Source organism: Puma concolor, chromosome A2 (assembly GCF_028749965.1).
Source record: "Puma concolor isolate L17-30 chromosome A2, mPumCon1.1.hap2, whole genome shotgun sequence".
Classification (NCBI taxonomy): domain Eukaryota; kingdom Metazoa; phylum Chordata; class Mammalia; order Carnivora; family Felidae; genus Puma; species Puma concolor.
In genome coordinates, this window is record NC_141668.1 from 67,981,118 (window position 1) to 68,006,636 (window position 25,519).

General features: G+C 38.0%; 1 protein-coding gene across 1 annotated transcript in view; it reads right to left on the minus strand.

The window, feature by feature from the left end:
• NXPH1 (neurexophilin 1) overlaps positions 1-25,519 on the minus strand; it is a 300,654-nt gene that overhangs the window by 137,886 nt on the left and 137,249 nt on the right. The gene's annotated exons all lie outside the window — the stretch shown is intronic.

Below are 25,519 nucleotides of genomic sequence, written 5' to 3' on the forward strand. Positions count from 1 at the left end.
TGTTTTATGAGTGTTGCATGTGAAAACAGGTAACATGACACTAATTCTACAAATGCGACATGGGAGTTGGACCTAGAATTTTTATATTTCTAATTAATCTTCAGGGCCACATTTTGGGAGATAAAACTATACAGGAAATAGAAATATGATTTCAATGTATTCCCCCAAATCCTTATAATTCCAAGTCACTTTCAGAGAGACTGCTTGAAGGAAGGATAAGCCTTCAATCTTTTGAATGCCTCCTGCAGGTCTGTCGTTGTGGAGGGAAATAACACACAGAAGAAAGCCCCTTCCGCAACGTGCAATCTGGTTGCAGACTAGGATTTATACACCAGAAACAATTAGGAAGTTATTCCATGAACCCAACAGAATTGTTATTGCTATGAAGCATTTGAGTTAAAGGCAGGAACTTTGGAATCTATCAGTCTGGGTTTCAATTCTGGCTATAAATTACTTTTCACTGACCTCAGCTTCCTTGTCAATTAAATGGGGACAATGAGGAAAGCAGGGATAGACAAGCTTTAGCCAATGGGCCAAATCCTGTCCAGTGCCTGTTTCTATATATCCTGTGAGCTAAGATTAGTTTTTATGTTTGTAAAAGATTAAATCAGTTTTTTAAAGAATATTTCATAACATTTAAAATTGTATAAAATTCGGGGCGCCTGGGTGGCGCAGTCGGTTAAGCGTCCGACTTCAGCCAGGTCACGATCTCGTGGTCCCTGAGTTCGAGCCCCGCGTCAGGCTCTGGGCTGATGGCTCAGAGCCTGGAGCCTGTTTCCGATTCTGTGTCTCCCTCTCTCTCTGCCCCTCCCCCGTTCATGCTCCGTCTCTCTCTGTCCCAAAAATAAATAAACGTTGAAAAAAAAAATAAATAAAATTGTATAAAATTCAAATTTCAGTTTCTAGAAATATAGGTTGTGGCTTCCAGAACGAAGCCACACCCATTTATTTACATACTATATATTGCTGGTTTTGTGTTAAAACAGCAAAGTTGAATATTGACAAAAGAGGCCATGTGGCCTGCAAAGCCTAAAATAGTTAGGCCCTTTACAGAAAAAAAAATGCTGAGAATCCTGTTGCAGAGAATTAGAAGAAATAATAAAAATAAAATGGTTAACACAGAACTTGGCATATAAGCACTCAGTAAATGGTAAATATTATGGTTGTTTTGTCAGATATTATAATCTGAACCAAATATACAATTTCAAAGGTAAACAAGGCTACAAAAGGCATGACTTACCCATTTAGTAATTGGCCATTAAGGCTCCTAAAATAATCGAAATATTTTATGGTCTAGCCTATAACCGTACAATTCATATAGGGCCTATCATGCATGCAGGATGGAGAACTGACCACCAGAAAGTAATTGTTGTTGTATTATCTATTCCATGACATTTGAATCTGAGCCATGACAATATGACTCAATTTTTCAAGCTCTTTCCTACCTCAGGACTCTCACCCATGTTATCCCATCTGCGAAAGACATTCTTCCCTCTGCTTATCCCAGAGATCTCTCCTTCTCCACCCATCAAGGCTTGACTTAAATATCGTTTCCTCAACGACTCTGTCCTAGGATCCCGTTTCCTTCACAGTACATATAATTAAAGGCTTAGGTGGCAACTCCCTTATTATTAGTTGTCTTCTCATTAGATTCTAAACTACAAGAGAAAAGTGATACAATCTGTCTCTGTCACCACTATAGTCCCAGCTCCTAGAAGCTGACAATAAGTATCAGGTGAAGCAATGCCTGTAACTCTAGAGGTTGCTCTTGGACAACTTGTCCTCAGCCATTACCAAGTGCAATGAAGACACTCTCAAAAGAAAATAGCGTTTTCACTCTTCCTTTCAACCCAGAATTTAAAAAATAAAACGTTCATTAAGTTGTTAGTGAATTTTCAAAACCATGAAGAATGAAAATATTTTGAGTACCTGGTATTCTAGGCACCAGGGGAAAAATTAACTTTCTGCAGCTAAAGTGTAGGTCACAGGATAGTTGCAAAATTCTAATCCCCAGCAGACTTTGAAAACAATAATGGAACCAAAGTGTTATAGGGTTAAGAGGAGAGAGTAATGTTAATTTTGACTGGAGAGATATGGAAAGTCTTCTTGGAGGAGATGAGATAAAATCTGGATCTTACAGCATGGTAGAACTTCAAAAGGCAACTAGAGCAGAGCGTTTCTAGCCCAGCTTGAGAAAAGACACATGCAGGAAAGTATAGATTATATTCAGTACCATCTTAGTCAACTAAGGAAGAGTGGTGGTTAAAAACATGTTTTCCAGAATCAAAAAATTTGAGTACAAGTCCAAAATCCACTTACTAGCTCTGTGTCATTGAGTAAATTATTCTGTCTCTCCAAGCCTCAGTTTCTTCAGCAGAAAAATGGGAATAATAACGCTACCAACCTCAAATCATTCTTGTTGAAGTCAAATAAAATAAAACACATGAAAATAAAACACAATGTTTATTTCATGGTAACAACTCAAGAAATCATAGCTTTCTTATTTTTTGTTCTTATTTTCTTGCCTTAGTACCCACAGGTGTAAGAAATAGTATGCTGTTTTCTTCTTTCTGACTTCCTCATGCTATTCTGAACCAGGCTATTCCCTGGTAGCAAATTAAACATTTCTGAAACTGTATGAGCACTTGAAAGCTCTTGGGGTGCCATTGTGTACACAGAAGCAATACCTAATTGAATAGTAGCCTAATAGCCTCAGAAAGCTGCTGCAATTTAAAAAAAAATGTTGAGTTAAAAATAGGAACAGTTCAGGAAGTGGGAGAATGAGCTTCTGTGAATTGTCTTGACATTCTTCCTTAACACCCTTTTAAAAAGAGCGAAATCTAGCAAAAAATAAATAAATATACAAATCCAAATAACTCACCAATTCAACAAAATTGTAGTCAATTACTGTGAAAAGAGGTTTGTATCCCTAGGAGAAATCATTGATGAGGGCAAGGAAGACCTAAGTTAAAATAAATACACCAAATCAATGAACAAATGTTTCCAAATGGTAAAAGATGGATTCCATTTTTTTAACATCTTTTTCTTATCATGAACAGATCAGGTTTTTTCAAGAAAATATATCGCTTTAGTCTCAGATTCTGGAACTACTACATTCTTGGAATAGGGCAGGAACTGTCTACATAAAAAAAAAACAAAAAAAAAACCAAAAAACAAAAAAACAAAAACAAAAAAAAAAACACTTGGAAAAGTATCTACAAGGCATAGATGAAGTATCTGATTTTACCACTAAATCTCAGAAATAGGAAGGATTTCCTGTGAGAAGTGAGGCAACATCTTTCTTTAATGGCCCCCAGCCAACCTCACCTTCATATTTGGTTCAAGCTTTAATAGTTATTCACCAAGTGCTTTTCAGGTTATGTTTTTTTTCTTTTGCTGACTTGCTGACCTGGGATGTTTGTGTGGCCCCATGTTGCCATTTCCTGTCCCTGGAGAACAGTGTCCAAACCGATCTTGTCTGGGTACAGACTGATCCTAGCACTCTGTCTGGTGCACACATCCTCAGAAACCTCCCTTCCACTATCTCTTCTCTTTAGCAAGCTACCACTCACATAGTCCTGAGCATTCTTCTCCTGGTTAGCATAGCTATTTTCTCCCTCTGGATAGTAACACTTTAAGAAAGAATATTGTACCTTCAAAAAATTATAAATTCTGGAAGTTCTGTTCTTAAACCTTACACCCTGTGGCTTAATATAATAGAGGTGGTCAGGCCTGACAAACAAAGATAGTTCAGCTCCACCTCTAATTCTCTGATTCCCAGATCCTATTTTAGGCATCTTATACTTTAAGATTAGTCTCCTTTTTTTATTATTCATCTCTAGTCTGCTTTCCACGGCCCAGAGCAGAGGAAAAACATCTTAGAAGTTAAATTTTCTTTTTCTAAAGGTCAGTTATCCAGGTGTGAAAGTGGGCAAACTTTATTTCATCAAAAAACTTGTTTTTAATCTTTTTTTCTGCACTGATAAAACCCACTGTTTTATTCTTAAATTACAAACTTGAACAGTCAAGATCATTTTCCCATGAGTTTCTCTCTAATGCTATTACATAAAGGGATAAAAAGAAAGATGATGGCATACATGTAAAAAGTGTACATTTATCAAACATTCCTATAATTGCAAACAATGAAGTGCTTGAATGCTCTGAACTTTTATAATTTACAACAGCATTTTAACTGTACCTCCCCTCTTTCTCTCTATTTTAAGCCAAGTATAGTTTTATAAATATATTTGACACAAATTAGGGAGGGTAGTTGCTGAGCTCCTCCACCAAAACATACCAGATATATAAGAACAGACTCCCCAGTGCCATGATTGTGCCAGGTGACTCCATTCAAAATTGACTGGGCACCTGACCCAAGCCAAACCAATCAGACATTCTTCAAAATCTTTCCATTTTGAGCTAAGGGAAGAGAATCGGTCCTTCTCTGGAGGGATGTAGGATATCAGGCCTCATAGCCTTGAGCAACCATGTTCTCAGACATGTGGATGTATGACCTACTATGCAAAGAAAGGAAAACATGCAGGGAGAAGCAAAGCATTTATTTCCCTGTGTTCTGGAGCCCAACTATCCCTGTCCTTACTGTTTTTCACTAGATGTCCCAATACTGTTCCAGTAAATTCACTTTTCTCAGTTAGCTCAAGTTATGTTTCTGCTATTTGAATCCAAGAGTGTTAATTAATGCAGTATTTTTAACACTTAAAAAATTCCACCCCGACCTGAATAAATGCAGCATTGTGGATAAGAATTGAAATTATATACACAAACCCAGAAAATTAAAAATGAAGGATCTTACAACTGTGCTCAAATGTCACATATATATAGTAGTTTCTAAGAAACTATCATGATATTTGAGATATTACTAGACAATGAAATGTCATATTGGATTATCTGACATGTATATGTTTACTTGTATTTTGAAATTATTTATTACTAAAAATAAGTAACAGACTTTTAAAAACATGCATAGTATGATCCTATTATTTTTAAAACTATATATGATTATCTATCAATTATATCCACCCATCTTCATATATTCATATAGAATTGCCCAAATGTCTGCTTAATGTCAACAACAGTCTTTTTTGTAAAGGCTAATATTATTACATGGGGTTTTTTTCCTTCATATTCTTATGAATTAAAATCAATTGAAATGCCTTACCCCAGACATATCAAACATGGCTTCTGTGTGAATACATAAAAGCAAGCAAGAAAAAACAACACAAAGAAAGACCCTTAGTGCTTCTTCAACAGGAATACAAAAGGTAAAAAAAAATAAATAAATCTGAAAATCACTACTTCTATTCTAAGACAAATCTCTGACTTACTGTATAGTATGTAAAGCTTTTGCTCAATGTATATATGCTCTTTATTCTCCTAATGTGTCATTCTTACCCCTGGAATTTTGGGTCATGCTCTCCCTTGATCTACTTTCCACCTTTCCAATTTGTATCTACCTTTCAGGAATAAACATATTTTCCTTGGAATCTTCTCTAACCATCTCAGTACTCAGGGGTCTCATTTCTCCATAGAACCCATAGTTCTTATTTGCATTCCTGCAATACAATTAGGTACTGGGCACAGGACATGGGATTCTGTTAAGTATATATGAATTAATCCTAAATTCCAAACTAAACTGTCTACACTTTGAGGTGTTCAGATACAGACAACAGATTGGTGGTTTCCAGAGGCTAGAAGTAAGGGGGTCAGGGGGTAGGGAGGAGAAATGGGTGGAGGAGGTCAAAAGATAAAAAGGAAGATAAAGAAAATGCCAAAACGCAGTTCTTCAACCCGTTTGTAACATGCTCTCCCTCCACGGTTTCTTCTCTTCCTCTCTCACCCTCCAGGGCTCTGGTACAGTTTCCCAGAGAGTTTTTATACTAGAATTTTCAGTATTTCAGGTTCCTCAGTGTTTGGGAATTGAAATTTTCATTTGATTTTAGTCAGCTAGTTCCATTCTTATCTAATTAACTAAGACAGGATGTGTCCAATCAGACTTTCTATGTCACTACTTCATCTCGGTAGCCAACTGTATTCCAAATCCCTCCATGATAACGAGTAATGAAATAATGTCTATTCTACACTGAGCTTCCTGAATTGCTATCTCCAATACCCCCTTGCAAAAATATTTAAGGAAGATCAGTTTTATGACTCCAGCCAAGTATCCACCTAGTCAGGTCAGAAGTATAGTCATTTCTGAAGTTCACTAAAAGTCTCCTGATAAAAACATGGCACTGTCACAAACTGCAAATTGGCATGAATAAGAATCTGAAACGATTGCCAAGGCTGGCAGTTTGCCTTTCCTGCCCAATCACTTAAGAGAGTAACACCAACGAATTGCAAATGCTCCAACATATGTAAAGCATACTCATCCCTTTATTTTTAAAGCACAGAAGAAGCTTCTTGAAATAAAACAGTCCAGCCAACGTATATCCCATTGCCAAATTGAAGGTAAACATGAAAATAGATTCATAAAACTGACTTAAGATTTAAAGCTTCTTATATATGAAACACTTTTATGTAACAGTGGCAAGACTGGAGCATAATCTTCCCATTCTTAAGACTCTCTCTGAAACCTGACTGTGCCATCAATAACCCTTGCTTTGATTTACCCATGGAAAGCATCTCAAGTTTTACTGAAAGAATTGAGTTAATTATATGAAAGCTCCAGTTCAAGATCCCTAACAAAGGACTGTTTGCAGCAGCTAACACAAAGCCAAGTGAACTCCACACCACCTGACAGAGCCAGCATGCCTCATCTGGACATCACAGATAGGATGGGCCCCTATCAGCAATCTGGATTTCTTACAGAAAGGCACCAATAAAACAGAAGAGGCATGCATCTCTTTATAAAAAGGCATAAGAGGGGTGCTTGGGTGGCTCAGTTAAGCATCTGGCTTTTTTTTCTTTTTTCAAATTTATTTATTTATTTTAACAGAGAGCAAGTGAGCAGGGGAGGGGCGGAGAGAGAATTCCATGCTCCACACTGTAAGCATGGAGCCTGACATGGAGGCTCGATCCCACAAACCATGAGATCGTGACCTGAGCCAAAATCAAGAATTGAATGCTCAACCAACTGAGATGCCCAGGCACCCCAAGTGTGTGACTCCTAATTTCAGCTCAGGTCATGATCTCACAGTTGTGAAATCGAGCCCCGCGTTGGGCTCTGTGCTGAGCATGGAGCCTACTTCAGATTCTCTCCAGCTCTCTCCTGCCCCTCCTTCACTTGCACCTCCCTCTTTCTCACTCTCTCTCAAAATAAAAATAAATAAATAATTTTTTAAGTTTAAATATTTAAAAACAAACAACACATAAGAAAGAGGCTTGTGGAAGTATAACCAAACCAGATGAAGTATCTCACATTACCATTTGTTGCAGAAATAGAATGATTTTAGGAGATTCCCATAATTATTGATGTATCCCAACAAAAAAGGATATATAAAAACATTGTGTAGACCTATTCTTCAGACTTTGAATACTACTGACATTTCTGATATAGAAAGTCAGTAAGAATGCAAAATGATAACATTTCTTGTGCTGTAGAGTAGCCTTAAGTCATTAAAAAACAAACATAGAAACATTAGATTGTACTGGAAAATGTCTGTGAACCAGTGTCACTACACTTGTTGCTCTGGATCCCTCTGGGATTTTCTCTCCTTCTCCCACATTCAATGTCTGTGCCCTCTTCCAGAAAACAGAAGTGCAACATCCTTTACCAGGGTAATGCAGATTCCAATTCCATCACCAAGTGCTGGGCTGTGAATAACAGAAATGTTTTTTTTTAATTTTTTTAAACGTTTATTTATTTTTGACAGAGACAGAGTGTGAGTGAGGGAGGGACAAAGAGAGAGGGTGACACAGAATCTGAAGCAGGTTCCAGGCCCTGAGCTGTCAACCCAGAGCCTGATACGGGGCTTGAAGCAACGAACAGTGAGATCATGACCTGAGCTAAAGTTGGACACTCAACCGACTGAGCCACCCAGGTGCCCCACAACTGAAATCTTTTACAGCCCAGTCTCTCCATCTGTAAAATGTGGATAATAATAACAATAATGATTTCAAACATGTTTTGAATGCTTACAATCTATTGGGCACTGACCAAAGCAAAGCCACATGGCTAGTAAATGGCAGGGCCAGGATTTAAACTCAGATGCTAATTCCAGAGCCCATAAACCACTGCACAGTACTTGGTAATATAATAGGTGCTGTCTAAATGCCAGGTCTCCGTACCCCTTTGTAAAGTCATAATGAATCTGGGTACTGGCAGACCCTATAGAAGTCAATACAGGAGTCCTCATTATACCCTGTGGGTAAGACAGCCTCTTGAACAGATTCCTAAATGTGACTTCCACGCTCTTCATGGACTGGCCCTATTTATCTCTCCAGTGCCATTTCTCACCATCTCTAACCCCACCCTTAGTGACACTCTCTCCTGACACCGTGACCACCAAACTTCACTCCACTCACATGAACCTAGCTCAAAGCCTTAAATGTATCACAATCCCATAATTTCTATTCTAGATCTTTCAACTTGCTGCTCTCTCTTCTTAGAACATTCTATCAGCTCCATTTTACCTGCCTCATTATTATTTAGTTTAAAAGTTATTTCTATGTGGAGTCTTTTGGACCCACTCTCAACCTTCTTCCCAAGTAAGTTGAGTGTCACTGCTTTTTCCTCCAGCTCCTGACAATTTCTTGTTATGGCTCTTAACACACTGGACTGTAGTGGTATGTTTCCTATCTGTGCTTCCCTCTACATTCTAGGCTCTGTGAGGACTTTGGCATGTTGTTTTTTCTCCCCTAATGCTCGATACATACATGCCTTTAGTAAATATCTATCTTTAGACAAAAAGGAAGGACGTGAGACAAGAAAAATGTAAAATATTTTTTTCTTCTCTTCTTCCATTCTAATTCCCTTGTAGAGAAAACTTCAATAAACCTGGATCATTCTGGAATTTTAGACCAATAATTTCTATGATTTCAGAGGTGGAAGGGAAATGTAATAAATTCTCCTTTTCCTGCTTAGGGGTTTGGCATTTGTCAGGGGTAAAGATATATTCAGAAACCCTGGAGGACTGACTGGGTTGATGGTTAGGTGAAACAAATAAACAAACAAAAACAACCTTCACATATAAAGACAAATGTTAACAAAATAAGAATAATTCCATATGACAAGCACCAAAATATAAAATACTTCACTGATAGAAGGGCTGAAGCGTGAAGGAAAGAGGTGCCCTAAATGGTCTGGAAGGAATTTAATTTCTTGAGAAGTCAAACAGGGCCTTCCATCATGTACAGGTACTTTTCCCCCTCCCCACAAGAAGAGGAAAAAAATGACCAGCACAAGTCAGTCTGCATGAATAGAGCAGATTCAGCTTGTATGTCAGGGAACTTCACTCAAATGCCAATCACCAGAATTCTAAGCTATCCAGAGGTTTGGCTGGATCACTGCCAGTCAGTTCTATGACTGATATCTTTTTCTTCAGACATCGCAACATTCAAAAATAAAAGGAAAATATGTTCAGTCGTTGCCTCTTCAGCAGCTTTGCAATTTTCCAAGGATCAGCCCCTCTCCTACTCTTAGTCCCCTAATCTCCAAGCAAAGTAATAGCTTCTCCTTGCCTAGGCAAGGAATCTGTGGTTAATAATTCAAGAATCCTTGGTCTCTTAATCTTTGTCTGCCACAAATAAACATGTATGTTAGTTAAATACAAGACCCATGTAAAACCCTCTTTTCTCTCCTTCTCTGTCCCTTCCATCTTTCAAGGTGTCATAGATAGTGAAAATATAAGCTCTTAATAATAGTAGCCTGTGACTCTCTCCCCTCTAAATTTCATTTTCAATCAATTCTATCTTTCATCCACATCCATTCTCTAGCAGTGTCCGAGTACCCTTATGCACCTTCCTTCTGTTCTTTTATGTAGAAGGTCCTAAGCCCAGTCCTTATCCTATGTACCCCTTCCTCAGTGAAGCAGGCTACAAGGACTCAGCCTAATTTGTACCCCTTAACTAATAGGCACCATTCATTTTACACTTTTTGGGTTTTGGCCAAAGGAGTTGTAGAATAGCATAGACTCTTCACAAGTGTCTCTGCTCACTGCTCCTGATGACAAATACACAAACTATGTTTTATGTAAAGACTTTGCTACCACTCTCTATAGGTACTGAAGCTAGGGGCATTCAAAGCTAATAAATACCCAACTCTGTTCTAGATGGCCCCTAGAAACCCTAAGGGGGTTGACAGGGCAAATGCAACCAGACAAGCCTCCAGGTTTTCTGATAGCCATGGATCTATCCTCTGCAACAGACACTTTAGATGCTTCTCACAATCAGGTGGAACAATCACATGGATCATATGAAACCAAGTGGATAAAATGAATTACATACTGGATTTTGAGTCATAAAACCTGGATTCCATGAGTATCAGACCAACATTCAAGTCCCTGGCTCTACTGCAGATGAGTTATAGTTTTAGGTAAGTCTCTCCTTGCCTGCACTGAATCTTGTTTTCTTCCTCCCTTTTACAGTAGGTATGGGGGGGGGGTGCAGCACCTGGGGTCTCAGTTGTTTAAGGACCCAACTCAATTTCAGCTCAGGTCATGATCTCATGGTTCGTGGATTCGAGTCCCCCACTGGGCTCTGCACTGACAGCATGGAGCTTGCTTGGTATTCTGTCTCTCCCTTTCTTTCTGCTCCTCCCTTGTGTTCATGCTCTCTCTCCCTCTCTCAAAACTAAATAAATAAATATTAAAAAAAATAAATTAGCTGTTCGGTTACTTGCAGTTTACCTGTTAAGGATATTATAATAAAGAAATAGTAAATGCTATAAGATGAAAGAGGTAGAAAGAAAACCCAAGTTCTAGTTCAGTCACATAAAACCTTACACTTCATTTCAAGTGACCCCCCTTAACTCTTTTTTTTTTTAATTTTTTTTAATGTTTATTCATTCTTGAGAGAGAGAGAGCATGAGCAAGGGAAGGGCAGAGAGAGAGAGGGAGACACAGAATCCTAAGCAGGCTCCAGGCTCTGAGCTGTCAGCATAGAGCCCCATGTCGGGCTCTAACTCACAAGCCATGAGATCATGACCTGAGCCAAAGTCAGACACTCAACAGACTGAGCCACCCAGGCACCCCTAAGTGACTCCCCTTAACTCTTATAGGCACGTGGTACTACAGGGTCTAAGGTAATGAATAGCTGGTGCTGCCTAGTCCTTTTGCATCACCCAGCACCATCTGTCCTTTCCTTTGTCCTACTCCATCCATACATGACTACTTTCAGTTCCAACAGAGCACACTATTCTGACTCAGGACTTTATATACCTAAAATATTTAGCCTCACCTTCATCTACCACTTTTTTTTCCCCCTTGGATAACTCCCTTAATCTTCTAATACTCAAATGAACGATAGCATTTTCATAGAAGCTCTCCCTTACTTACCCTTATTATTTTGGCTTCCCTCTTTTTTTTAATGTGTTCATAGCAAATTATGCAAGGTATTATATAAACCTTGGCAGCAAGCACAAGTCTTACAATCATTTAAGCGTTTCTGCCCTCTTCAGTGAAAACAGAGAAAGTTTGTCTGCCTTGAGCTCTGGTATGACCCCAATACCTAGCTCACTTGCTGGCATATAGTACATGCTCAGTACAGATGTAGTAACTAGTCCTCTTCTGAAATCCTCACTACTTTCAGAGAGCTACAGCTATTTATATACATTATGTGAAAGCACTTCATAAACTGCAAAAGTAAATTGCAAATTGCTATAAAAACCCAAGTCACTACTATTATCCATTTATGTTTTGAATTCCAAAAATCTCAAATTGTAACTAAATCTCTATGTGCTGAAGCTATGGTTGAGCTTTTATTTATTATTATTATGGCTTAGAAGTGAACACTTCTCAGTGAGTACTACCATCCCCTGCTAGACAAGGAAGTATGATATGATGGTGGAGACCAGTATCAGAATATTTTGCAGTGTAACAAATTACCCCAAAATTTAGTGGCTTAAGATAAGAAACATTTATTATCTGTCACAGTTTTTGTGGGGAAAGAATTTGGGAGTGACTTGGCTGGGTGTTTCTAGCTCAGGGTCTTTCATGAGGTTGTGGTAAGATGTCAAGGTGGCTCACTCACATGAGTGACAAGTTGGTACTGAACAAATACCACAGTCCCTCCCACATTGGCCTCTCCACAAGACTGCTTAATGTCCCCACAACATGGCAACTATCTCTCCTCACTGCAAGGGATCCGGGGGGGGGGGGGGGGGGGACCGGGAAATGGAAGATACAATGCCCTTTAAAACCAAGACTTGAAAATTGCACATCACCACCTCTGTCATACTTGGTCTGACAAACAGACAGGCCCTGGTTCTTTGTGGGATGACACTACACAGGGCATGATATCAAAAGGCAAGGAACAGGGGCGCCTGGGTGGCGCAGTCGGTTAAGCGTCCGACTTCAGCCAGGTCACGATCTCGCGGTCCGTGAGTTCGAGCCCCGAGTCAGGCTCTGGGCTGATGGTTCGGAGCCTGGAGCCTGTTTCCGATTCTGTGTCTCCCTCTCTCTCTGCCCCTCCCCCATTCATGCTCTGTCTCTCTCTGTCCCAAAAATAAATAAACGTTGAAAAAAATTTAAAAAAAAAAAAAAAAAAGGCAAGGAACATTGGGAGCCATCAGGTCTGTATAAAGTCACCAGCACAGTGCTTCATACACAATATGTGCTCTAAAATCAATATTTAATGGAACCTATGGATGGAATCATAGACGAATTGATAAAAGGATAGGCCAAGGAGTGGATGTTACTTTGGATCTGATGCTAGTAATGGAAAAATCAGAAGGAAAACTGAAGCAATTAATGAGACTACACACAGACTCTTCCCAAACACCACAGCAAAGACTGTTACTACTGTTTGGGGAAGGGATGTAAAAGAGGGGTTAGTGAGAGTGGGAGAGGACATGTGCCCCTGGAGTAATTCTCAAGCTTCTGAACCCAGTCTTACTTCTTCTCAGCCCTCTAGCATACCTGAAAACAAAATGTATAGATACAGTGGACTTTTCTTTTACATTAAAAATTTTTATAAGAGACTTAGAAACTGCAAAAGTTGACTGTTTTCATTATTCTTGTTATTGAAATACATAATTCAGCTACCCTCATGAATGTTACGCAAATGCATTAAACAATACAGGGGGGATTTGAGCTTTTAGAATTCTTGGCTAATACAAGCATTAGTATAATTATCATTTCAATGTTCTAATAATAACTTATTTGCATTTTCTTTGACACTGTTTTTGAAAGAATTTTTAAATAGTTGAGTAAATATTTGTAAATTATGACCATGAAACAGTAAAGGCCATTCAGAGTAAGAAGGGAACATTGCAGACCAGAATTGATTACTTTAATATCCAGGTTTATTAGTTCACTCTAGAAACAGTTCTGACCCTATTGGGGTTCATGATCTAATGAACCAAGAGTAGGACAGTATTTCAATATAAATCAACCTTCCTCCACATAGACAGCACATCAGACACCTGGTAGTTATCCTGAACACCTCCCTCTCTATCACCTCCCTTACCAAATCCATCAATATCTCCTAAACCCATGCAAAACTCCATTACCACTACCCTTTGTCATCAAAATGACACACACAAGTTTCAACACACATATCACCATGACTCTAATCTGTACTCACCTTGACAACCAGACTGATCTCTTTAAAAACAAAGATCTACCTTAATACAGGAGTGCTGATGCATAGGGGCACTTGTACCCCAATATTTATAGCAGCACTTTCAACATTAGCCAAACTATGGAAAGAGCCTAAATGTCCATCAACTGACAAATGGATAAAGAAATTGTGGCTTATATATACAATGGAATACTACTTGGCAATGAGAAAGAATGAAATATGCCCTTTTGTAGCAACATGGATGGAACTGGAGAGTGTTATGCCTAAGTGAAATAAGTCATACAGAGAAAACAGATACCATATGTTTTCACTCTTATGTGGATCCTGAGAAATTTAACAGAAGACCATGGGGGAGGGGAAGGGGAAAAAAAAAAAGTTAGAGAGAGAGGGAGCCAAACCATAAGAGACTCTTAAAAACTGAGAATAAACTGAGGGTTGATGGGGGGTGGGAGGGAGGGGAAAGTGGGTGATGGGCATTGAGGAGGGCACCTGTTGGGAGGAGCACTGGGTGTTGTATGGAAACCAATTTGACAATAAATTTCATATTAAAACAAACAAACAAACAAACAAACAAAGATCTACCATGTCTCTCCCCTTCTCAAAAGTCTTGTATGGCTTTTTACTCTTGAATATGCACTGTAAATAAAAATCATTAACATAACCTATGGAGTCATGTATGACGTGGTCCAGATATAATTCTCTGTTTCACCTGATAATACTCCCTCTTCATGCTCTGTGTCCCAGCCTCTTTCAGTCCTCAAGTATACACTCCGAACACTTTATTCTGTAGTCTACCTTGTCTAGAATGTCTGTCCTCATATCCTGTCTTACAAGTCCCTTCTTTTTTAAGTTTATTTATTTACTTTGGGAGAGAGAGAGAGAGAGAGAGAGAGAGAGAGAATCCCAAGCAAGCTCCATGCTGTCAGTGCAGAGCCCAAAGCGGAGCTGTAACTCATGAACTGTGAGATCATGACTTGAGCTGAAATTAAGAATCAGATGCTTAGCTGACTGAGCCACCCAGGCACTCCATAAGTCATTTCTTCAAGGAAGACTTTCCTCAGTGGAAAGACCTCAATGGAAATTAGTTCTTCCTTTTATGGATTTTATAGCACTATGTATCTCCTTGGTAGCTCTTATCACAACTATAACTTTTATTCTTCATGGGACAAATTGAGTAGGGTTGATCTCTCTTTCCCCCCATTCTTCCTACTCCACCCCATGGGCCTAGACAGTGAATACTGTGTTCACTCTTATGTTTCCAGTGCCCAATACTGGAAGCTTCCAGCTCAACACAGAGCTGATGTACACCGTTGTGCACATGGCTTGAAGAAATGAAGATTTCAAATGCATACAAAGAATGTAGCTTACATTATGGAAGACTTTGGTACCCTTATTTAAGAAAAATAAAGTAAAAAGCAGAAACATAATGTCTTTCTTGATGAGCTCTGTCAATATCAATGGCAAGGATAAAAACAGATAGAAGCTATTCTGGACAATCAGGAAAGCGTGTATTCCAATCCCCAATTTAGTTGCGAGTTTTTACAGATTTTAAAATCTTTCTAGACAGGCTGGAAATGTAAGTTTGTTGATGGTAGCTCTTTTTCATTTAGAAGGCCTTCAAACACTCAGTAGAGGGAAGAGGGAAGGGGAGACTTAAGAGGAAGGGGAAAATATAATGCAGCAACACAATGCAGAATAGATTCACTAGTATCAATAAAACATTTTCCACTACCTACATATAGACCATTGCTAGTTAAACTTCACCAAGTAAAGCCAATTTCCTTAAAAATAAAAGCAGGATGACTGCCTAATCCCTCAACTTTGGGTAGAATTAAAGACAAAAATATCCAGTACTTTTCAGAAATATAGGAAAGCACTAGAGAAAATTCCATTAAATGTATAAAACCCACCCAGATAATGCAAAATGAAATAAATATATTCATATTGAAAATATGGACATCCAGAACTTACGTTCTGTCTATAAAAAGTTAACAGCAGACATTCAGGAATAGTGAGTGACAGCATTGACTATAGGTAGAAGTAATTTCTTGTACTTCCATTCTTTTTAAAAGGATTTCTATGCTTTCTATCCATTTTAACAAATTCTAAACATGAACTCCAAATTTCTATTAGGACAGTTACATATAAAACAAAAGAATTTTAATGAGTTTTCTTCCCCCAAAATACCCAGAGGTTTAAACCCACATTAAGGATTAATGACCTGTCAGTTTGTACTTAAAGGAAAGAAGAGACATTTCAGCTGTAGAAATTTAAAAATAAAAAAGTCTGAAATAAGAAAACTTATCATTTTTCCCTTTTGTGTCATAAAAAGAACTGACCTGATGTATTTGTTTTAAATTGGCCAAAAGAAAAACGTATTAAATGGTTGGCCTTTTAAGCAAAAATTCCTTCTGGGCAAAATTTTATGACAAAATTATAAAGCCTGGTCAGAAATACTCTTTTAGTCATTTAAATGATATAGTATTAATGTCAGAGTCAAGCATAGAATAAAAGGGAGAGGCTATTTACATTTTAGATTTAACAAATTGTCTCCAGCAATCGCTGTAACATGGAAGGAGCGCCTCACGCTCTTAACCAAGCATGTCTGGTGGTAGGTGCCATAAAATACTTGAATAGCTATTTCAAACCATCAATGCAATTTTATCCCTATTTTTTAAAGTCTTATCTATTTCAAGTAAAAGTTAATGCTCGGTTTTCTGATTCATTTACACTTGACGCACGGCCATGCCCGAGAAGCTCTATTTGAGGTGCTATGAATCTCTTTTCTTCCCCTTTGAATCAAGAAGTGATGTTATGACAGCAGGAGACAGAATCCAAAGGCTGAAAAGATCAAGTTGAATTTGAAACTCAGAACCCTCAGTGTTTAAATAGATTCCAAATTTAGAACCGTGCATTTTTCCTAGCCCCAGTGCATGTGACACAAGACACCAAGAAAACAACCCGTGGAAAATCACGTGACTGCCAGAGTCAGACAGTGTTTCGTCTTCCTTTTTGTGGTCATGCACTCATATAAAAGAAGTCAACAGATTTCATATTCTTCCTTCAGAAAGAGACAATCTCCATTGACCAGACTGAGCAACATTAATCTGAGTCCATACTTGCTCCATGAAAGCTTCTGTGTGATGGGAGAAAATAAAATCACCCAGTTCTGCCTAAAAAATGTAAAATAAATCTGGATATTTGAGTAACTTAATTTTTTAACATTTCATATAAGTATTTAGTGCCATAGAGAAACAGAAGCACTTAGAGGAAAAAAAGTTCACTGCACCTGATTTTAAAAAGACAGTATATGTACCTGAATCGACTCTTTTTGAAAGCATTTTTGCTCTGCCAGTCCTGCTCTGAGCCAGGAATGGTTACAGGGCATATGATTAAACAAGAAGGTCCTGGAAACATCTTAAATCCTCAATAAATCTTTATAACACTCACAGTTCTATATACCACTGGAGTATACATTAAAAGGTTTCCATGACATAGAGTTGACCTAGCACTTTCTACCTTCCAGGTGCTTTATGCAGTCACTGACAGAAGTGTGTAAAAATCAATTTATGTTCAATAAGGTAAATGTCAATGATATCTTTAAACATGATGAGCCAATGGCATAGTTTATTTCCAGACATTCAAATTTTGATAGCTGATGACCTCAAATATTATTTGGGCATGATCCAAAAGTTCAGAGACATTTAATAACCTATAATTAACTGGAAGAAAGTTCTAAAGTCATGACATTCTCCTACTCACAAGACTTCTGTGGCTCACAACTGCCTGCAGAAGGAAGGCTCACTGCCGTACGGGGCATTTCAGGTCTTCCAAAATCTGGTTTTAAATGCCGTTTTTAGCCTAATTTCACTTACCATCCATCACTCATGCATATGCTCCAAACAAACCTGACTATTCCTTGCTGGTGACTACATGCTACACTTTCTACCTCTATCTTCCAGTGCTCCCTTTTATCCTTTCTGTTGACTCTTTGAGTGTAAACTGGGACAATCTATTCAGAAGGCAGTTTGGTAGGATGTGTGTCAAGACCATTAATGTTATTTTAGGCCTTAATCCAATAATTCTACTTTTAAGTCTTAGAAATAACCAGAACTATAGATTTTTTTAAATGAACAACAGCGTATTTTATAAAAGCAAAAGAAAAAAAGACTCTGGAAGGTACCTAAAAACCCAAAGTTAGAGGATTATATTAAAAATCAGTTTTCAGAGCACCTGGGTAGCTCAGTCAGTTCAGATTCCTACTGTTGATTTTGGCTCAGGTCACCATCTCATGGTTGTATGATCCAGCCCTGTGTCGGGCTCTACACTGGGTATGGACACTGCTTAAGATTCTCCCTCTCCCTCTCCCTCTGTCCCTCCCCACTTAAAAGATAAAAATAAATAAAATAAATAATATTATATTATTCATATAATGGCTTATTGGTTAGCTGTTCAAACAATGTTAACAGAGAGTTTTTTTTTTAATTTTCTTTTTTTTCTTAACGTTTATTTATTTTTGAGACAGAGAGAGACAGAGCATGAATGCGGGAGGGTCAGAGAGAGAGGGAGACACAGAATCTGAAACAGGCTCCAGGCTCTGATCTGTCAACACAGAGCACGACGTGGGGCTCGAACTCACGGACGTGAGATCACGACCTGGGCCGAAGTCGGACGCCCAACCAACTGAGCCACCCAGGCGCCCCAACAGAGAGTTTTTAATGATAATGAGAGAAAGAAATATTTAAGACACGTTAAGTGAATTAGCAGGATAGAAAATTGCATGTACATATGCAATCTTAACTATGCAAAAAATATCAGAAAAAAGGCTAAAAGAAAATATATAAAAATAATATTGGTATTTCTAGCTCTTGAGACTTGGGATGATAGTTTTCTGCTGCTATTATAGTCTTTGTAAAACTTATGCATATATTCCTTTATATTTAGAAAAAAAGAACATACTAGAAAGATTTTTTTTAATACTATATTTCAAGATGCTCATATGCCACTCCCTCTGTGAAACCTTCTCAAATGATCCTTGATGGAAGTAATTCCTTATTTCCCTGTTGTTCCATAATATATTGTACTGCCAACTACTTTTTAATCACATTTTCTTTCTGGCATATTTGTTGAATTTTTAATTGAGAAAAAAGACCTAATATAGATCCATGTCTTAAAATTTCTAAAAACAGACACAACTTAAGAGGTATATACATATATATATATATACTATGTATGTATTATCTTATATGTATTAGATATATATAGGTATTAGATGTATATACATATATAATACATATATATACATGTATATACATATATAATACATAAATATATATGTATTAGATGTATATATATATATGTATTAGATACTACCTGTAATACAGCTTTATTTTCAACATCATCTCGGTAAGTAGAAGCACATCTGATTAACATCAGAGTCTCCCCTACAAATCAAGCATCAAGCCTACCCTCACAGCTGTACATCTGCAGTTTGTTTGAAAACTTATGCCTTAATTATAGACTGTCTTCCCACTAAATGCTGTATTAACATTATGGAACAAGGTACTAAAATGTATGTAGGGGTTAAAAAAATAAACTAGTAATTTTATCATAAGCACAGGAAGAAAAATCATGGCATAATGTTCCTAACAAGGCTATTCTGTTTTTTTCCTCCAAACTGGATGTTTGTATGAATTAATGTAATAAATTTCTACATAAAATCTTGAAAATTTCTCAGCTTAGTCTTTGGACATTAATATTTGCTAAAATTTACTGTGTGTGTGTGTGTGTGTGTGTGTGTGTGTGCGCGCGCGTGTATACATTCTTTGCCATAACTAGGACATTGGAAGGAATTGCCAGGTAAAATACATAATACTTATGTATATTTTAATTTCAAATAAACAGTGATTCTTTTTTTAAGTACATGTATATGTATATCCCATGCAATATTTGGTCTAATATTTTTATACTAAAAAACTGTTTGTGTTTTTATGAGATTCAAATCTAACTAGGAATCCTGTATTTTTATTTGCTAAATCTGGGAACTCTGAGTGGGAGAGTGATTGCATATTTAGAGATTCTACAATCTGGCTAAATAACCTCTCAAACCTACCCCCGGGTAGCATTTCATTTAAACTCAGCAGATAGCGGACTGAGATATCTGAATTCTCCACATCCTTCTAAACCAAGTTTAAAAAAGAAAGTCCACTAACATTGATGCCAAGAAATCACCAGGAGTCCCTAACCTCTCCAAATTCCAGAGCCTGAATTCTTGCCAAGTCTTCATGGTAGAATTATGTACAAATTATCAAGCTCTGTTGTGTCTTACAGTTTTATTTTTATGCATTTATACTTAACAGAGGAGCCAGGAATGTTTGACTTTACAAGCTCAAAAATTTTTCAGAGTACTTAATGCACACTAGAGAACCTATTCTAATGTGCCCTTGTTCTATTATAGAAGAACAGTAGAGAGGATATGTCTAGCATTTGTCATCATTGGTTTCTTACTTGACGTTAAGATAACTACTTTCTTCAGATTTTCTTCTTAATAACGTACTTTCATTTTCCTCAGTCCATTTTTTATGGATCTTCTATGTCCCATAGGCTGCTTAAAATCAACATGCCATAAAATGAATTCTTTTTCTCACCTTTGTTCCCCAACACTTCCCCTTTTCCTGCATTACCAGTCATCCATCCAGAAATCTTAATAAGGAAACACAGATTTATTCTCAGGGCACCCTCTTCAGCCACCCCCTCTTCGACCCCCGTAACTTATCAGTCAAATCTTTTCAGTTTCACCTCTTAAATACATGCGTTAGTGGATCCTTATTCTCTGTTTGACATCCCCAGTGTCCCTGCCTTAGCCCAGGCACTCCTGGGCTGTCTCCAGACCAGTGTTTCCCAAATTTCAGTGTGCTCATGAATCACCTGCACATTTTGTTAAAATTCAGGTTCTGAGGATGGCGCCCATGAATTCCCATTTCCTGGTGGTCCAGGATGCACACTTTGAACAGCAAGGCTCTAGGTTTTTTTTATAGACTCCCAGCAAGTCTTCCTTCCATTCCAACTAATCACCACATTTCTGTCACTATTCTGGGTAAAATTTTCCTATGACTCCTTCTGCTACTGAATTATCAAGACATAGGCCACCCAGGCTACCAATCATAACTTCACATGCAGCTCCTCTCCATCCTCCAGACTCATGTTCTAAACTCCATTCCCCACACCACTCCTTTCTGCTGCTGAAACTCTTCTTTCCTATTTCCAGGCCCTTTGCCTAAAATGTCCTTAGAGTAATCTTCTTTGCCTGAGTGGCTCCTTCTTCCTGGTGAAGTTCAAATGTCACACTTTCTCCTGTGAAACTATCATCCCCTCAGCACCAACCCCTGGCACCTGATATAATTACATGCACGAAGGGGCGCCTGGTGGCTCAGTTAACCTTCTGCTCAGGTCACGGTCTCCCAGTTCATGAGTTTGAGCCCCATGTCAGGGTCTGTGCTGACAGCTCAGAGCCTGGAACCTGCTTTGGATTCTGTGTCCCCCTCTCTCTCTTCCCCTCCCCCTCTCTCACTCTTTCTCTTTCTCAAAAATACATAAACATTAAAAAATTATATATAATTACATGCACCTCCCATAACTTTGGACATGCATTGATTACAATAATATACAGGGTTTTATATGTACTAAGTACTATTGTCTGAATTTTATGTGTAATCCTCGAAACAATACTATAAGGTAAGTACTCTTATGTCCCCATTTTACAGACCATGAACGAAGGCACCATGAAGGAAGACAGTAAAGATCCTTACTTTATTCAGGATCACCCAATTCATGCAGAGCCAAGTTTCAAGCCCAGACGACCTGATACGAGAGTCTGTCATCTTAAACACTTCATCTCACTACCTCTGTGATTATATCTCACTTCAGTTACCAGGTTGAACCATATGAAGCTGCTGGTATTTTACCCTCTTTTACACGTACAGAACACCAGTCTCCTCAGATTCAACTTTTCCAATAAATTAAGAATCGTTCATAGGCAGATGCCACATCTTTTTTTTTTTTCCTTCATAAAAACTCCCTAGATTTAGCACAAGTCTGGCATATACCTGACACTTACTTTGTCTTTGTTAAATGAAGCAAAGATAGCAACAGCCTTATTTATTGAGGAATGAATGCATGCTGGGCACCATACCAGGTGTTTCACATACATTTTCATGTTTAAACCTCGTTACAACCATTTATTGTGGATACTACTATTTTTGTAATAGAGATGCTACCTCTATGCCTATGGACACACACGCAGTAATACAGCAAACTAGTAGCTAAAGAAAGCCTATCCTAAGACACAAGTTTTCAGCCTTCAGTGTTGAGAACTTGAAGAATATCTGTTTTTCTTTTCTTTTCTTTAAGTTTTTTATTTTGAGAGAAAGAGAGAGAGCACAAGAATGGAAGGGGCAGAGAGGCAGGGAGAGAATCCCAAGAAGCCTCCACACTGAGAGCACAAAGCTCTATGAGTGGCTTGATCCCACAAAACATGAGATCATGACCTGAGCCGAAATCAAGAGTCAGCCACCTGACTGAGCCACCCAGGTGCCCCAGAATATCTACTTTTCTTACCAAGTCAAACCTGAGTTCTGGTTTTAAAAATCTCACATATTCTGGAATGAAGACATAGTTTCCTTTGTTGGCTCTTCTGTAATTCTTTTTATTTTTAAAATCTTGAAACATACATGAAAACAGAGATAAGAGCATAATAATCTTCCATGGATCCATCAGCCAGTTTCAAAAATTATCAGTAGTATGCCATTCTTCATTTCATCTACCCTCTCATCCTCTGTTTATCACTGTTTTAAAATAAGTTCCGGGGCGCCTGGGTGGCGCAGTCGGTTAAGCGTCCGACTTCAGCCAGGTCACGATCTCGCGGTCCGGGAGTTCGAGCCCCGCGTCAGGCTCTGGGCTGATGGCTCGGAGCCTGGAGCCTGTTTCCGATTCTGTGTCTCCCTCTCTCTCTGCCCCTCCCCCGTTCATGCTCTGTCTCTCTCTCTCTGTCCCAAAAATAAATAAACGTTGAAAAAAAAATAAATAAAATAAGTTCCAAATACCATATCATTTCACATGTAAATACATCAGTATGTATCTCTCACAGATTATCTTAATATAGCCACAAGAAAATTATCACACACAACAAAATTAATATCCTTTAGTATAATCTAATACCCAGTCTATACTCAATTTTCTTTGATCTCAAAAAAAAAAGTCTTCTTACAGTGATGTATTTGAATTAGGATCCTAGCAATGTCTACTCCTTACACTTGGTTCCTCCTCACTTTTTTTTTCTTATGCTGTTTATTTGTTGAAGAACTGGATGCTATGACTAGGGGCTTAATTGAATTCAGGTTGAACTATTTTTGGCAAAAATCCTCATAGGGGGTGCTACGTATGTTCTATGGCACCGATAGGATGCACATAATGTCTGGTGGTCCCAAATTTTGTGAGATTAAGATTCATCAGTGGGTTTAAGAATTGTCAACCTAATCCATTAATTATTCTATGTTCCTAAAAATTTTATTAAAATAGTTTTAGAAGCCATTGGCTTCCATTTTTAAGAACCAATATTTTAAGAGTTTTTTAAATGATTTTTTTCTAATTCTATAATTTCTTTTGCATTTGTAAGTTGGAATTCTTATTGATTATCAACCCCCTGTTGGGTTGCTCAGTTATTGGGTGAGGGTATAAACACAAAGATAGTAAACATCTCATTCAGCACTGGCTTCAAGGTAAAGTTCTCTATTCTTAGAAATTATTATCCATATCGAGACAAACAAAAAAGCCCTCCATTAAACTATAATTGACATAGACGTCAAGTACCAGCAAGGTACCTGGTTCTTCACAGAACATTTTTTCACTGATCCAATGAACATTTATCTTGTTAAAACTAGGTGTTTGCTAAGGAAGTGAGCTTTCTTTTAGGCATCATGGATGAGGTATTTGATGACCTGCTGTTTGACCAAAACACCAAGTTTGGAGATCTATCAAAAAAATAGAATCATAGTTAAGCGGTTATATTACCTTGGAGAGTAACTTAAATATTTTCCCCATTACATTAACATAGCCTACTGTACAAAATATAGCCTTTTTCTTTATGGATCTACATAATAAGCTGCTATGCTGGGCATTGTGTAAAAACTTATCATCTAAAACATTTGCACAGAGTATCAGATAAAGAAATTCATAACATCAGGGAGAAGAATGTAGCTAATGAAAGTACATTATTAGTTCCTGTTTGCCTATTCATTGGCAAAAGAAATTGGGTCCCCAAAAGAAACATACAAGGGAAATTTTAAATGTTGACAGCATTTGAGGAAATTAAAGCCCAGCATCTTGGCTCAGAACCAGATATACATGTTAGAAGTCTCTACATCCTCAGGATATTTCTAGTTAGTATCTATATAACTTGCTCTATTCTATTCACCTGTATTTAAAAGGCTCTTGATGAGTATAATTTTATTTTATTTTTTTTAAAAGCTATTTTATTTTTTATTTTTTTTTTCAACGTTTATTTATTTTTGGGACAGAGAGAGACAGAGCATGAACGGGGGAGGGGCAGAGAGACAGGGAGACACAGAATCGGAAACAGGCTCCAGGCTCTGAGCCATCAGCCCAGAGCCCGACGCGGGGCTCGAACTCCCGGACCGCGAGATCGTGACCTGGCTGAAGTCGGACGCTTAATCGACTGCGCCACCCAGGCGCCCCGATGATGAGTATAATTTTAAAGCCATATGATTTATCCATCCTTGCCAGTAGCATGGTTCATTAGAAAAAGCCTTACCCTAAAATCCAGCAGACATAGCTCCTAATTTCCACACCCACACTAATTACCTGTTTTTGGACAAATATTTTCCTGTAAACATGAAAAGAATGGATTAGATGATGTTAGGTCACTCCCAGCTCAAACTGTCTATAACTTTGTTAAGTGCCATACACAGAAAAGTACACGATTGAAATCAGTCCAGTGAAACCATGCCCTAAGCAACACCAAAAGACCATATGTTCTCCTTGAACTAAACTATATTTAGATCTATTATGATGAACACCATATTCCACACAGCCTTACTAGCGGAAAAGTAACCTCAGACAGCAGCATGTATGGTCCATCTCAGAGAAATGTACACCCTTCAACCTACTGGCATTGAATACCCGAGACAAAGAGAACAACAGAGTTTGAAAAGATCTGGTATAAGTCATAATATTGCAATATTCTGTTTCATAATTTCACATTTTTCCTTTAAGAGTCATTCAAAACATAACAAATTAAAATGTTCAAGTTCAGAATACAATAAAGTTGGTCCCTCCTTTATCTTTCAATGTATGTTTGATTCACAGTAGTTCTGTAGAAATACTTTCAATCCAAAATTGGCTTCTCGGGTGTCAGTCTTTGCAGAATCTGCACACAGCCTCTTCCATGAGGAAATGTCCTTTTACAATCCCTAGGCCCAGTATTTACTCTAAGACCCTTGCTAGAGATGATCTGACCAGAGGTGGAACAAAAACCAAAGGCAAGTAATTTAAGCTTAAAAATCAACTTCTGAAGGAACCTGTTATTTAAAATAAAAATGGAAGAGGGCTTCTCAAGAAATAGCTTCTGGAAAACCCAAAAGACTTCTTTTTAAACACTTTGTTTTAAGTTTACCTATTTATTTTGAGAGAGAGTGAAGGAGGGGCAGAGAGGGAGAGAGAGAGAGAATCCCAAGCAGGCTCTAGACTGTCAGTGAGGACCTCAGTGAGGGCCTTAAACTCACAAACTGTGAGATCATGACCTGAG